The sequence below is a fragment of the Oryctolagus cuniculus genome, chromosome 12 (genome assembly GCF_051225735.1).
Source record: "Oryctolagus cuniculus isolate XC-2025 breed Fujian yellow rabbit chromosome 12, ASM5122573v1, whole genome shotgun sequence".
Taxonomy (NCBI): Eukaryota; Metazoa; Chordata; class Mammalia; order Lagomorpha; family Leporidae; genus Oryctolagus; species Oryctolagus cuniculus.
Genome location: NC_142878.1, coordinates 84,608,988 through 84,625,174, shown reverse-complemented (window position 1 = coordinate 84,625,174; position 16,187 = coordinate 84,608,988). Strand labels below are relative to the sequence as shown.

The 16,187-nt window shown below is 46.3% G+C and overlaps 1 long non-coding RNA gene across 1 annotated transcript in view; it reads left to right on the top strand.

The window, feature by feature from the left end:
* Positions 1-7,320, top strand: part of LOC149123133 (uncharacterized) — a 72,942-nt gene extending 65,622 nt beyond the window's left edge. The window contains exon 3 of the long non-coding RNA XR_016217587.1: positions 6,461-7,320. This is a non-coding gene — a long non-coding RNA (uncharacterized LOC149123133). The remainder of the gene's footprint in view (positions 1-6,460) is intronic.
* Positions 7,321-16,187: the final 8,867 nt, after the last annotated feature.

Genomic DNA, 16,187 nt, shown 5'->3' with positions numbered 1-16,187 from the left:
CAGGGATCAAAAAACTTCAGAAAACCACACTGGTGTTAAGTGGTCACAGGGGGCCCAGCAGTGTTTGCCAGTTAAGGGAACATGGAGGCAACTGATAACATGTGGCCAAAGCCATATGTTCATCATCACTGCCAGAGGAAGCATAGCTCCTACTTGTCTTCCAGCATTCATCTGGATGCCTCTCACAGGCAAGACTGCCACCATATCTGGAACCTCGCTGGAATAGAAGTCTGAGAAACCAGTTCCCCATCTTGCTTCACCTGAAACCCTGAGAAGGCATGGAAGGGTGTGGGAGCGAGTGCAAGTCCCAGAAAGCAGTCCCCAGCACACGGAAGATGGAATAGGATCTGAAATTCCAGCGGTGTCCTGAAAGATTCCGTTCTGTTCCCCTTCATAGGTGACACCTACCCCAGAGGTCTGTGTCTGTCTTCGAGTTTCTGTGGAAATAAGCTTGAGCCTGGCAGCTTTTGAGTCTGTGGCTGAGCTCAGAGAATGTTCACTGTCACGCTGAGTGCCCCTGTCTGCCACAGTCAGGTCAGCTTCTCTTCCTAACCCATGCCAAATGCATTTACAATGTTTTGGATCCAACTACACAAACTTTGGGCTGGAAGCGAGACAGTTTTAGCTCTCAAAATGCTTCAGCAACATATGATTCTCCTCCACAAAGTGCCTCCCGTATGTCCCGGCAGATTTCCGACACTTATCTTTCCTGTGAAGTAGTTTAATTTGACTGAGAGGCAGGAGCATGGTGTTCTTGCCTTAAATTGGCCACCCACTGGCTGTGGGACCTTGGGCAGGTTGCTTCCCCTTTGTGGACCGGGATTGTTTCAAGCACAAAACTGGTCTCTAGGCTCTTTTCCGAAATATGTGATGATGGGAAGCGGGAGGGCTTGGTGGTTAGAGCACAGAATGGCACACAAGTCACAGCTATGGAAGTCTCTGATGTCGTGGCTATTGTCCCCACATGTCTATTTGTGTCCATTCATCCTCACACCTTGGTAATGGCTCTTGGAGCAGTGACCAAGAGAGAGACATCTTACTTGGTGTCCACCATGGGCACACAGCTCAGATGCTGACACAAGCACCTGCAACTTTAAGTGAGGGCTGGGAGACGGAGGACAGACCGGGTAGACCCATGTTCAGACACAGACATGTCATGGCTCATTTTCGCCTTGGCGGCCCCTTTTGTTTGGAAGATGCTTGTTGTCTAAAGGCAGCTAAATTTAGCCATATTTTGTCAGCTAGAATGTACGCCCCGAAGAGAAGGCTAGCAAATCTCCACCATGTCACACTTTATTAGTCATGCGAGCACTTAAAAGCGCACTCGGAGCCCTGCTTCCCAGGATTGGCAGCAGCAGTGCTGAGAAATGCTGTGCTGACTCTTTTAGGATTTACCTCCAGAAGCAGGATGGAGGGGAGAGCATGAAATCTCCTAAACAACGAGTGATTTCTTTTTTCTTTCCCGCAAGATTGACAAATGGGATATTCAAATGAAGAGAGAAACGGATGAAGTGGGATAGACGGTGTTCATGTGGCCTCGTTCTTAGAGGTGCTATCTAAACCCACCCCTATCCCCCCACCCCGTCTCAACATGGGTTCAGAAATACCGTTTAGTTGCTGGCACTTGTTAAACTATCTCAGATGCAGACAGGGAGGGAAGGCAGCCTTGGTGGAACAGCCTTTGTAGTTATTTTGTAGAGTATCTGCCTTGGAACTTGTGCTTTCTGTTCATCATTTCCTTGAGTTTCAAAAATGATGCATATGATAACTGGTGTGGTCCTCATGTATAAATGAAGAAACTAAAACCCAACAAGGTGGATAGTGAGGGCCACATGGCACATTCAATTTGCCTGACTCCAAGTCTATCTTTTCAGAAGTAGGGTCCAGGGTCCAGTTAGGTACATTGAGGAATTCAACTTAACCATGACTTTGAGACTGAGACATCTCTGCTCTCTGCCAGTGCTGTGAATTTCACCCAGCATAGCTCAAGGGTCAGGGTATACGTTCATGCACATCTCCAGCTACCAAGAATTCTCCTTGGGGTTGGACCCAAGTTGTTTTGGCTGTTTTTGAACAGAATCTCCTGTTTGAAAAAAAAAAAAAAAAGGGACAAGTGTCTGCTCTCCCATAGTGTCCACAAAATGATAAGGCAAGGTCCTGTGTAGCCAAGGGAGAAAAGAACTCTGCACAGCTTTTGTTTGTCTGTGATTCTATGGCAGGTTAACAATTTAAACTCTGTTATGACAAACCCTTCCTGTAAAATTTACAGAGTTCCTAAATAAAAATGAAGGCTTAATTCAACATGACACGGTGCCTCCAAGCATTCTGCAGAGAGCAGTCACTTCAGTGTTGAGCCCACCACGTCTCCTCTCTCTCAGCAGTGAAAGGCCCAGTAAAAACACCATTCTGTGTGGTCAAAGATGGCTTCTCACATCTACGAGAGAATATTGGGCTTCCTTTGTGAACTGGCCCTAGAATGTTAGTGGTGAAATGGGTCTGAAGATGAGAAAAATCTGTGGAGCCATTTGTTCCACATCTTGCAGCTAATTAGAGGCAGAATCTGGGGAGAAGCTGGGTCATCTGACTTGAAGGTCAAAAGGCTACAGCCCGGCAGAGTTGAAGAAGGAAGCCTGTACTCTCGACTTCACCTCTTCAAATCTACTCAGTCTTAGGAAGTGTGTGTCCTCCATGAGTCTCCAGTTCTTCATCCAAAACAGGATAAAAAGATTGAGGAGAGAATCAGTGAAAAATCAAACATAGCTGCCGTGGAATAGGTGCTCAATAATGATCAATAGTATCAATAAGGGGTGACAAACACTAAGGAAACAGGAGTTCAGGAAAGGAGGAGATGAGATTGCTGGAAGGTAAGGAAAGAATGCTTGGAGAAGGACTTGGTGGTGGGCCCTGAAGACCTAATAACGTTTGAGTGAGATGTAAGAACACATGGGCCATTCTTGATGAGGGCAATGCATTAAATACAAGGACGGGCAGTATACCGGAAGTGACAGGCTTAGGAAACTGAGTAGCCAGAGCTAAAACTGCGAGGGTTAGCCTGAGGGCATCCTGGACATCGTGCTAGGGAAGTTGGTTCTGTAGGCAGTTCGGAACCTTGGAAGAGTTGTGCCTGGAGGAATCCTTGAATGCAGCAGATCAATCTGGTCATGACACTGATGGTGAACCGGAAGAGGAGACGGTGGTGGTCAGAACACAAGTGGAAAAGTTCTTGTAGCAGGCCCAGCAGGAGAGAGAGAGAGCACAAATGAAAGTTATGGCAGCTGAAATGAGTAGGAAAAGATGAGCATGAAGGATATTTTAGAGGAAAAGTTGGCAAGATGAACCAATACTATTGTAGGAAAGAGAATTTAATTAGCTTTCTAAAGTGGAGAGGGAATATTCATGGCTTGTTGGGTTGAGCACTATATTTTAAAGCAAAGGTGTCCCAATCCACAAATCTAAGGAAAAGGAACATGATAAATGATTAAGCCAAAATGACTAAAAGACTTTAAGAAATGATAAAATGAACTCAAATGAAGATTAAGTGTCCAAGTTGTGCAAGTCTTGGCTCCAACACAACCCCTTAGGGTTAAGTTTCCATATGCATCTTGGTGATTCTTCAACGTCTTTTTTCACTAATGGCAGACCTAGTTGCTGAAAAATGATGGTTGCATAGTAAATCGGCAGCATATACCGCTTCTGCTCTGCCTCCCCTTATTTCTAAAAGGAGCTTCAGAGTCTATTTGAGCCTTTGCTTAATGAGATTTTTTTTTACTTAATAATAAGATATGACAAAACTGCCTTTCTCAAAGACTTTCTGACAGAAATCTGGACCCCTGCAGTGTTTCTTGCGGAAAGAATCCTAGTCAGATAGGTTTGGAAAACGTCTTATATCAGAGGCCAGTAAGGAGACAGAAATCTACTAGGTATTTGAATGGAAATAATTTAATATAAAGATATGAAGTTATTGGCTACATCACTAGCATGGTAGAAGAACACTAAGTTAACACAGCGAGAGCCAATGCAGAAAGCAATGAGCACCCTTAGGTCTAATATTCCCAATTACATCAACTAGTAGCCATTGGGCTGCTTGCACTGAAGCCTAGAACCTTGCAGCAGGAGCACTCAGGGGCTGAAACCTAGGTCTTTGAGGGGGTGGCGGTTCTTGTCAGGTGCTACCCCTGAGTGCGCAAGAGGAGAGGTCCCAAGGCTCAGGGACTAACACCTCACAGAGGGGTGCCAGCCAGCTAAAGCTGGAGACTCTTACGCAATGGAGAAAGGACAAATGGACCCTGCTGCTGCTACAAGAAGCACTTGCTATCGGCAATGTGCAGTTACACTGTCAGGATGATGCTCAAAAGCGCAAAGGAGCAGGCAATAAACAGGAAGTCCCTCCTTCAGCCTCCTTGTCTCCTGCCCCCTAGTGGCAGAGTCTGTCAGGGAGCCGGGTCGCAAAGCAGAAAGGTTTGTGGTTAGGATCCCAGCACTGTAAGCGGAGAGGCAAGAGGGTGGGGTTTAGAGCTGAGAGACCTCCCGGAGAGCCTATGTGAACATTAAAGGCGCTGAGCAGTTCCAGAGAAATAGAATCAGTTTAACTTTGTGTAACTGAGCATGCCTCAAACTCTTGGACAGAAGTTTTCTTTTATTCCCCCCTCTCCTTGCCAATGTAAAAATGCATAGGTTAGATCTATACATTTTGACAGAGAGATTCCCATTATAAATCACAGAACTTTTATATTAAAAATGTGTTCTTATGAAAATACACATAAAGGCTGATGGCTTACTGTAAGCTGCAAACAGTGGTTATTGCCCGCCAAGGAGGGTGTTTGCTATGGGAGTACTTCCACTTTCCACTCACTTCTCTACTGGTTCACATTTTAAATGTGAGTGCATGCGACTTCATAATCAGGAAAAAAAAATATCACTTTGGAGGAAAAAAAGAATATTCTAGAAATGATGGTCTTTGGGGATGGCGCTGTGGCATAGTGGGTAAAGCCACCGCCTGCAGTGCTGGCATACCATATGGGCACTGGTTCAAGTCCTGGCTGCTCTCCTTCCGATCCAGCTCTCTGCTATGGCCTGGGAAACCAGAAGATGGCCCAAGTCTTCGGGCCCCTGCACCCACATGGGAGACCTGGAAGAAGCTCCTGTCTTCAGATCAGCATAGCTCTGGCTGTTGCAGCCAATTGGGGAGTGAACCAGTGGATGGAAGACCTATCTATCTATCTCTATCTCTATCTCTATCTCTATCTCTATCTCTATCTCTGAATTTCAAATAAATAAACAAATCTTAAAAAAAAGAAATGACAGTCTTCACAGTTCTACCAGTGTTCTAGTGCAAATGTGACACCAAAACAGGATAGAGCATTTTTAAAGAGAGAATTGGAGGTTTGTCGCCTTCACTCAACACTGACCCCATGCCACGCTCTGGGGGACGTGACATGCATTATCCTACCTGATCTTCTCATCAATCCCCTGATTCTGATTTTCCAGATCCACAGTAGGGCTCAGAAGTGTATAGAATGTTGAGACCTAGTAAAGATCAGAGCTATTACAAACCTGCACTGCACTGCTTCATCACCTGTCTTGTACCCATCTCCTAGATTTCCTTAGTGTGTTCTTTGTCCTTGAAAATATTTTTTAAAGATTTTATTTATTTGATAGGTAGAGTAACAGAGAGAGGGAAAGGCAGAGAGACAGAGATCTTCCATCTGCTGGTTCACTCCTCAAGTTGCTGTAACAGCTGGAGCTGGGCCAATCTGAAGCCAGCAGTTTCTTACAGGTCTCCTACGTGGGTGCAGGCGTCCAAGCACTTGGGCCATCTTGGGCTGCTTCCCAAGAAGAAATCTTGGATCAGAAGAGGGGCAGTGGGGACACGAACTGGCACCCATATGGGATGCTGGCACCAAAGGCAGATGCTTAGCCGGCTACAGCACAGCTCCAGCCCAAAAATATTTCTTTATTTAAAAAAGTTATTTTAATTCAAAATACATTTATTTGTTTGAGAGGCAAAGAGACAGTGATAGACACAATTCACTCCCCAAATGCCCACAACAGCCAGGGCTGGGTCAGGCCCACATCAGGAGCCAGGAGCTCCATCTGGGTCTCCCACATGGGTGGCAGGGACCCAAGCCCTCAACCATCACCTGCTGCCTCCCAGGGTGCACGTTAGCAGGAAGCAGGAAGAAAGCCAGGGAGTCCCAAGTGACTCCTTCAGCACTATCTGAAATACCCTCCCCTACGTTAATCCTTTAGTTTTGTATGAACACGTAAAGCCTGTACATTTCTTTAGTCTCAAGTGTAATTTCAGTGTGCATATACGCGGTGCCAACTGATTAAACCACTTAGCCCTTCCATGTTCTCTCCCTTATGTTAGCAACCTCCTGGCTCTTCTCCTTTTCTTCACCCAGGGATTTGTATCTCACTCTTCTGACCCATCTATCCTTTATTTTTTATTTTTTGACAGGCAGAGTGGACAGTGAGAGAGAGAGAGACAGAGAGGAAGGTCTTCCTTTTGCCGTTGGTTCACCCCCCCAACGGCCACTGTGGCTGGCGCACTGCGCTGATCCGAAGCCCGGAGCCAGGTGCTTCTCCTGGTCTTCCATGGGGTGCAGGGCCCAAGCACTTGGGCCATCCTCCACTGCACTCCCTGGCCACAGCAGAGAACTGGACAGGAAGAGGAGCAACTGGGACAGAATCCGGCGCCCAACCAGGACTAGAACCCAGTGTGCCAGCGCCGCAGGCGGAGGATTAGCCTATTGAGCCACGGCGTCGGCCCCATCTATCCTTTTTAATGGGTGTTAAGGGTTAAGTTATGTCTCCCCATCCCCAATTCTTAATTAAAACCTGATAGCCCCGTAGCTCGCAATGTGACTGTATTCAGAGGTTATGCCTTTGAAAGCAGTGCTGTAGTTAAAATGAGACCCTGACGGTGGGACCTCGTCCGACCTGAGTGCTATCCTTTGAAGGCAAAATGTGCACCTACAAAGACACACGGTGCTCACACAAGACCAAGAAGTGACCAAGTGAGGACATGGTGAGAAGGTACTTGACCATTTGCGAGCCAAGCACAAGGCTTCGGAAGAAGCCAGACCTGCTGGCACCTGGCTCTTGGCTTTCCAGGCTTCGAGGAAAGAAGTTTCTGCTGCCTCCGCCACCCGCTGCTGCACCACCCACTCCGCCACCCGCTCCTCCGGCCAACTGCGACAAGGGCATCATTACGTTTATGTTAGCGCTTTGTCCACAGTGGGTCCTTTGTAAGCATTTTGTTTATCGTTTTGGTTCTCTTTCACTTATGTACTCAATAAATCTTACCTGGGTTACTTCCTGTGCCAGGCACGGCTCTAGATCCTGCAGATGAGAGTGAATGAAACAAGAAAAATCTGCCGTCATAAAACTTAGATTGTACTAGTGGAGAATTCCAGAAACAAGGTAAATAGACAAAAGAAACAATCTGTATAGTGATAAATGAAATACAGCTAGTGATAAATGCTAAGGAGAGAGAAAAGGAAACGGCTAGGAAGAGGACATGGGATGGGGAGGAAAGATACATCCAGAGAAGATTTAATGAAGACCTTGGTGGAATCAGATATTCCAAATGGTCAGAGCCTCGTCAGCTTCTAGAGATCACTTAAACTCTGTCTTCCAAAAGTCAGCAAAGACACCCTTTCTATTTGCATCCAATCCTACACCTGCATGGCGCGAGGTCATTAACCAGCTGAGAGATAAACAGCTCAATCAGAGATGTGTTACTCCCTGCGGAAAACCCATTAATCCCAGGGCGGCTTTTCTGGTTCAGAAACACTCCCTTTCTCCCACTTTCAAAGCTTTACCGTAGCAGTCATTCAGGAAAACAGAAAAGATAGAAAAATGCCTGAAAGTTCTTCCCAGCCAGTCAAAACTGGAAATGTGTTTCAGCGTTTGTTTGCATTCTGGCTGGAGAGGCCTACTCTGTTTTCTGTTTGCTCACACAGCTTGTTATTTAAACAGCGAGAGAAAAGCAGGCAAGGGGAGCAGTTGGAACGGAGCAGAGAGGCTGAATCCTTTCCAGGATTTACTGACTTGCTGGCTGACCTCAACTAAATCTCCTTAACCTCCCTTTCTTGAAGCCATCGTTTCACACAATAGCAGGGATAAAGAAATTGGTGGTTTTGATGTTGTTATCAAATGTTTAGAGCTTGTGCTGAGAAGAGACAAAGGCAGGCTGCTGTATTTGCATAGGATTTTCCTTCCCCTTCCTCTCTGTTTTGGTTGCTCTTGTAATCAACTCAGGACAGGCAGTTCTCTCCTCCACGCACACCCCCCACCCCCGACCCCGGAGGAGACAAGCTGCCTGCGACCTCTCTGCTTCTCTCCCTCCTGGGGGACAGCGATTGCTCAAACTTGGTGGCTGGAGCTCCCGGAGAAGCTACTTGCTGCCTTGACCTGTAGTGTCGCCTTGTTCCAGCTTCATTCTGCCTACGTGTACCTAGAGGGCAATGTCAGTGACAGGAGAGACACCTGATGGACCAAGCTAACCAAATGAACGCCACACACCTCACCTGGCCACCTTGCAATAAAGAGCCTGCTCCAAGGAGGCGTCCTCCCGAGTGGAACCTTGTGTCGGGATGTCTCTTGCAGGTCTGGGCCTGAGACTGGGGAGCATAAATCTGTGTTCAATAGCGGCAAGTGTGAAATGGCAGCAGCTGTGAGGAGCTCATCCTGGGCTCCCCCTAACAGACAAGTAAAGGCAGCCCAAGGTGAAGAGGCTCTTGGAAGTGGAGCCCCAGAGGCTATGAGCAGCATCCCCGGCTCTAGCCGTCCCCAGAACCACATCAAGCCGTGCCAGATCCCCTTAGGATTCCCTCCCGAATGACAGATGGCTCTCCCGGATGGCCAATCGACACAGATGTGATAAACATGGCCCTTGCTGGCATGTACAATAACCTAAATTTGTCCAATTATACATCCAGCAAATGCCACCATTTTGGACAGACCCCGTTTCTGGGACCCCGGGGTCAGTTTAAGGACGGAGGCACTGTGCCGCGTAGGAGATGGGCGAATGTGCAGGCAAAGCCTGAGCTCTGGTCTGGGCTCCTCCACCATGGCCGAGCAGTCTGGGCAGAGGCCGGGCCCTCCCTGAGCCTCAGTGTCCTCATCCGGATTGATCAGGGCCGTGGTGTTGGACACCATAGCCCAGGTGTTCTGGACATATTAGCTTCATTATCTCACCCGAACCTGACACATCCGATTGCAGGTTGTTTAGAAGTCATTGCTCTTCCCGGTTTTGGGGATCAAGGAGAGCAGGATAAAGAGGTTCACGCCTGCTCCTGAGCTTCCATTTCTGGCCAGTTCCCTCAGTTTTCCATCCCAACTCTGACCTGTGATAATAGCCACACAGCACTGCACCCCATTTCATTGATTTCTACCAACGAACCGCAGGATGAATTCCTGGCACAAGGCCCTGGGCTGGGAGACAAACTTAAAACATTTGGGGAGAGAAGGAGGCAGAAACCCTTAAGTCTGCTATCAGACACCCTGGTACTTGAAGGCTATCCTGGCTCACCTGGGCTCCAGGCTCTGGCCCTACAAGACAGGCCTCACCCTCCCTCCCCACTGCTTCTTTGTTCTCAGGAATCAAAGCAGAGCCTTCCACCCAGTAAGCAAAGCAATTCATTTCTTGTTCTACCCTTGACTCCTCGTTCTGCATTTCCTTCCAGATCTCTTACAGGCTTTATATTTTTAGTCTCAAATGGCCCAGTAATGTATTTTCTTCAGTGTAGCTGGTTCCTTTCAAAAGAGTGATTCTGGTGCTAGCTGTTATGTTAGCAGACACACATGCACGTATGCACACACGCACACACACACACACACATACTTCTAACCCCTCCAGGCTTGTAAGTTCCCCAACATTTCAATTTAACAAGAATTGGTCGAGCACCCAGTGTGCTTGGCACAGGGCTGCTCCCCATGAGATCTGAAAAACGATGTCTCTAAATTGGCACCTACTCAGGTGAGAAAACAAGTTTAAAACACATAGAGAACTGATTATAATTAACTGGCAAAATGTATACTGGGAAGGCCCAGAAAAGGAGAAGCCAATTGACATGGGGAGATTTTTACAGAGTTGATAAAGCTTGTGAAGGGCCCCAGCAAGCACGCTGTCTGCACCAGGTAAATATTTCTAGAAGAAAGACATCACTTTCAGAGCCTGGGAAGCAGAGCCACCACCCTGTGAGAGGTGGGTTCATATTCTGCTCTGACATGTGCCTTTGCTGGGAGTTGAATCTGAGCCCAAGTAGGATTGCTTCAACACAGACAGGATCTCCATCTACTTGGCCTCTGTTTTCCCATTGATTGAGCATTTTCTGTAAAGCAGACACTGATCTAGACCCAATTCCTTGTCCTTGGGGAGTTAGATTCCAGGTAGCTCAGTGAGGGGAGAGGGGGTTGGTGCTCATGCCCGGGAATTTATTGAGGACAGGTATTTTGAGTCTGGTGAGGGATTAGGTGGATGGCTCTGGAATGTGTCTGTGAGAGCATGGCAGAGACAGAACACAGTCCATGCATGTAGAAGCTGCCAAAATGAAAATGAACATCCATACCTGGCCCATCTCTCTTCTCTCTTTCATTCTTCCCTGGGTGCCCCAGAACTCACATGTTCCCATGCGAAGGAAAAGCAGCAAAACCATTCCTTGCCCTTAATGGAATTTGCCAGTGCTTTGAATCCTGCATGATGACTGCTGTGGTAGCAATGGGTAACAGGACTCAGAAGCATTAAGGGAAGGAGCAGCTAACCTCAGAGGTGCAGAAGTCCTGAGAGAGGGCCTCAAGGGGAGATGATCTCTGGAAAAGGAGTACCATTTCTCCAGGCAGGAAGAGGAGCTATGGAATCTACGAAAACCTGCAAGTGTGAACCAGAATCTTCCAGAAACAGAATCCTCTACAAATAGTGTCTCAAAATGGTGGGTGTGAGGTTATGAATGAGGGCAAGGTAAGGGCGTAGGATCCTCAGGCATCAGTGGGAGGTGGGATAGTTCATTGATCCAGGTTGGGCTTTTATCCCATACCCATGGGGCCCCGCTGATTCTCTGAAAGATGCTGGAATGTTCACTTTGTAGTTTAGATAACTCTGAGGCTGGTGTGAGGAGTGAGTGCAACAAGGGGCTGGTCAATAAAGAGACAGAGCAAAGGGTTCCTGTTGTCCCAGTGAGATACGAGGCAGGACTGGAACAGCTGGCTGTGGTCTATGCAATCAGAGGTAGTCGTGGTGTTGCTTTGCAGAAGTCATCAGTTAGACTTGTAGTGTTGCTGTATCATGGTGCTTTCAGTGCATTAAAAATAGTACCCCATGATTAAAAAAAAAAAAGACGTCTATTGCTAGCATTGTACTTGAAGGTGACCTGCAGGAGCTGGTGCTGGTGCTTGCCGGGGAGCTGCGAGCCGGTTGGAGAGCCCCTCTTCTCGCACAGAGATTGCCTGGAGATGTATCCAGTTGATGAATAGAACGCGCCTCTTTTGCTGCCTCTCCTTAATATGATGAAGTCCCCAAGCGCAAGGGGGAAAGTGGGCCATTCGGCACAGAAGTGATTATAAAAATTGACTTTTCTGTTGATTGTAGATTATCTGACATGCCTCCCACCCCATGGTGTGCAAGGAGAAAAAGTGTGACAGGTCTCACCCCGAAGGCAAAGGCACAGCACTTGCTGGCAACTTCTGCCGACCTGGCAATCTGGTGCTACGGCCAAAGATGTCCTCCAGAAACGAGCTGCCAAAGGACGTGGTGGCTGGGCCTTTGCTCAGGCCTCTGAAAGGTGCTCTGCGGTAGTTTGCTCCTCTAAGTCTCTCCCTGGTTCTATTCCTTAGGTGTGAAATTGGTTTGCAGGGGCCTCTGGATTTTGCAGCTGGATTTGGGAAGGCCACAGAGAGAGAGTCCAATAAACTCCCTCCTCCAAAGCTACAAACAGCCATTAAACAATTGTGCTTGCACCTGGAATGGCAGAAATTGCTTTGAGTTCCTCAATCTGTAGCCGTAATTGCCAGATCATATGTAGAAATGTGGAATTGGGGAGTCGTTATGACGGATACTGAAATGGTCCATTTATAGCCCTTTCTTGGCTAGAATGTTTCTTAAGTGAGTTGTTTTTCACTTATTGGCTCTGACTATAGAACGCCAAGACTTTCAAAGAATGGGGCCAACGTTTCAGTTCATTATTTGCTGAATAATGTGAAAATGAAATCCTAGGAAAGCAATAGGGGAGGGGTGTGAGTACAAGGAAGGGATGGGACGGGGTGGGCTGTCTACACTACTCGAAGCATGTGGGTTGGCTCCGGCTTTCACTTAATTGAAAAACTCTTTCTCAATGATGACTCTGGGCCATGACTCTGAGTGTCAGAGCGACATTTAAGCTGGCTCCATGAAAATCCAGCGGTGCCTTCCTTGCTCCGGAGTTGAGCAGCTGTTTTGATCTTTCGGCTTGGGATTTCTGAGGATCCAGATCTTATTCTGCAGGGTCTAAAATGCGTTCAGTGAAAAATCAGGAAACAAAGATGTGATTTCTTTTTCTAGTCCAAGGTGAAGGCCAAACGGGTTCTCCAAAATCCCTCTACAGCGTGGAGGTGTGTTCTAACCTATCTTCAGGGGGTGGTGTGAAGCAATAACCCCTGGCTTCTCCTGTTTCCCACTGAACATCATCTGCTCTGCGCTCTCTGTGCTTCTCTCGTCCACGTTCAAACACTGTCCTTCGCAGGGTCAGGTTATGTTGTTTTTGGTGCTAACCTTTATTTGAGCCCTCTCTAAGTACTGGACGGTGCTGCATATTCATTCCAACTTAACATTATGAAATCTCTATTTTTTATTATCCCCATATTACAGATGAGGAAAACTAAAACATCGGTGGATCGAATGACGGCTCTGGGACTCACAGCTCTTTTGTGTTGGACCAGAATTATGCCTCCAGCACCGATTTCTTTAATTTTGAAGCTAAGTAGCTTCCCAGTTCAAGGCCCTACTCCCTCTAAAACCTCACCGAATGGCCTCCCCACAGGGCAGCTCTTCTCTTCTCTGGGTTCCCTTTAAGCTACATTCTGTGTCTGGAAATTTCCTTGTTGGGAATACTTTGGGCAGTTTCTCTTTTGTTTTCTTTTTTAAAAGAGTTATTCATTTATTTGAAAGGTAGAGTGGGGGGGGGAGAAATTTTCCATCTGCTGGTTTACTTCCCACGTGGCTGCAACAGCCAACACTGGGCCAGGCTGAAGCCAGGAGCCTGGGTCTCTCAGGTGGCTACCAGGTGCCCAAGTACTTGGATCATTTTCCATTGCTTTCCCAGGTACATAAGCAGAGAGTTAGATCAGAAATGGAGCAACCAGGACTAGAGCCTATACCATGTGGGATGCCAGTGCCACAGATGGTGGCCTAATATACTGTGCCATGATACCAGATCTATGCTTTGTGAATTTCTTTCTCAAATATATTTTTATTAAAAATTATTTTTATTTGTTTGAAGATAGACTGTGTGTGTGTAGGACTGGTATTTTCAAACTTAGTCTGGGTCTCCCACATGGATGACAGGGATCTAAATACTTGAGCCAGCGTTTGCTGCCTCCCAGGTGCACATTACCAGGAGACTGGAATCAGGAGTGGATTTGGGACTTGAACCCAGGCACTCTGATATGAATGCAGGTATCCCAGGCAGCATCTTAACCACCGTACCAAACATCTTGCCTCATTTTTCAATTACATTAAAGTAATTGTCTTAAATAGCACCATACTTGTCACAGCCCCCTCAATTGCATGATAGAACAAGGGTGACACAGAATCTATTTACCTACCTTGTTACCATCAGCAGCTGGTCATTTACTTCCAGGATACCAGTTAGTCTCATGGAGGCTGAGCTGGTATGGTTGTGGCTCCCTTGAGCCTCCTTTCCACCTGGGGAATGTGTGAATGGGTGCTTGGAAACCTTATGTTTCTGTTCAGAAATTGGGAGCTCTGATTTACGGGAGCAATCCACCTGCTTCTACACTAGACGTGTTTAGAAGGCTGGAGGTATTTTTCTGACTTGAATGTTGGCAGATTAGTAAGACCCTCCTCCCCAGAGTGTGAAGCAGGTCCTGAGAGGCGGGTAGGCAGCCAAAATAGAAATACGTAAGACATATTTTCTGGAAATGGCACAGAAATGCAAGCAAAACTTGCAAAGTTGCTTGAATGTCCTTGGAGTTGTCGTTTTCGTCACTTGATTTGGCTGTGAAGGTGATTTTCCCACAGGCCTGGTGGTTGTTACAGTAAACATAGGTATAGCATTAATACTCCCTGCATGTACTTAGGCAACACTGACATCCAGTTAAAGTCAAGAAGGGGTCTGCTTACTGAAAGTTATTGGAAACCGTGCACTTTCTGATTTAATACTGAGCTCCCCATATTCTTCCTGACCAACTCTCCCTTCACCTGAACTTTCGCCCAGTTTCACAATTTGAAGCACACAGAATGTGCCTAACATATCAAGTGAGTAATTTGTAGCCACTGTACTTTGAGAATCTGCCAGGCCTACTTAAAACATGATCCTGAAATATTTTGCTTTGAAACTTTAGTGATTGGAGAGTTCACTCATTCTTTTGGAGCCATAGGCCACGGACTCCTATTAAATGGACATGGTCTTCTAATTACTCACCCCTGTTTTGCAAGACTCCTCATGAGATAATTGAATTGCCCTCAGCTCTGCCTCAGTTCCGGAGTATTTTAGGAGTGAGCTGATGTCTTTGCCAACATGATATTGAGCAGTAATCGCTCCCTCCAACTAAGAGGAGGCCCATGCTAACCTGGGATGGCTCTTGCCTTTGAGACTTCACATTGTGCTGGTGCTGCTCACGTTTGGCTTCTCCAGCTGCAGCTAAGCGTATTTTATTTCAACTCTAGTGAAGACGTAACGGCAGTCTTGTGGCCTTGCAACTCTGAATCACCCCCTTTCCTGTCAATGACTAATCTACCTTAAATATTTGACTCAAGGAGTTTTACAATCTCTTTCAGAGAGAATAAAGGTCCTACAATGTAAATTACAACTTCAATATCAAGTGCTCCTATAACTTTCAAAATGTATCCAGTAGTTGCCAAATGCCTGGGAATTATAGGAACTGGCTAAGAGGGGGTCACCGTTGTGGGAGCCATTAGGATGTTGCTCAGCTGCAGCAGGCGATGAGCTGGCAATTATTAGGCACCTGCTTGGTATCAGGTTCCCCACTCTTCATTATCTCACATCTAATCTTCAGTTACCATTCAAGTTGTTTCATCAAAACAAATCTACAGTGTTTTATTGGGGTTACATTAAGCCTATAATGAATATTTTCCAAATTACCATATTCAATCCATTCCTCTAGGACTGTTAGACATCTCTCCATTTATTCAACTTTTTTTTTTTTTTTTTTTTTAGTTTTTCAAAATGTATTTCAGAGGCAGAGAGACAGAGACAGAGACAGAGACAGAGGCAGGCAGAGAACTCCCATCTGCTGGTTCACTCCCCACATGGTCATAAAGCCCTTGTCTGGGACCAAAGCTGGGAGCTGGTACCTCAATTCAGGTCTCCCCAATGGGTGCCAGGAACCCAACTGCTGGGGCCATCACTGCTGTCTCCAGGATCTGCATTATCAGGAAGCAGGAGTCAGAAGCCAGAGCTTTTACCCCTAGCATAATTTGCCTAATTGCAGAGGATAATTCTTTTAGATGCACTTGAATTTGTATCTAATATTTTTCTGTTTATGTTAATTGATGGCTTTGATCTATAGGATCTATAGGTGAGGCTATTATGTAAGTGTGTATTTTTACCAAGTTTGGGTTTCAAGGTCATTTTTCCTTCATTAAAACAAAAGTGTATATCTTTTCAGCTTTTCCTACACTCTGGAACAAACTACACAGTGGTAAAATAATGTACTGTCACCACTATCACCTTATGAAGTCCGACGTATTCTGTGGATAATTCTTTAATATCCTTTAAAGTCTCTTCCATGGCGACTGATCTGCAGGAAATAATTTCTTACAGGTGAAAAACGTATCATTGTTACGTTTTGCGACTTTCTCAGTTGTGAAAACCTACAGAAAGTAGAGGAAAGCTGAAAATTAATAACAATACCTCACCCCAGATCTGCAGTAGTTACTATGAATGTGTTTTTCTACCACCTTTTTCCAACTCACTGTTTTTCAATTTATACGGCACACAAAACCT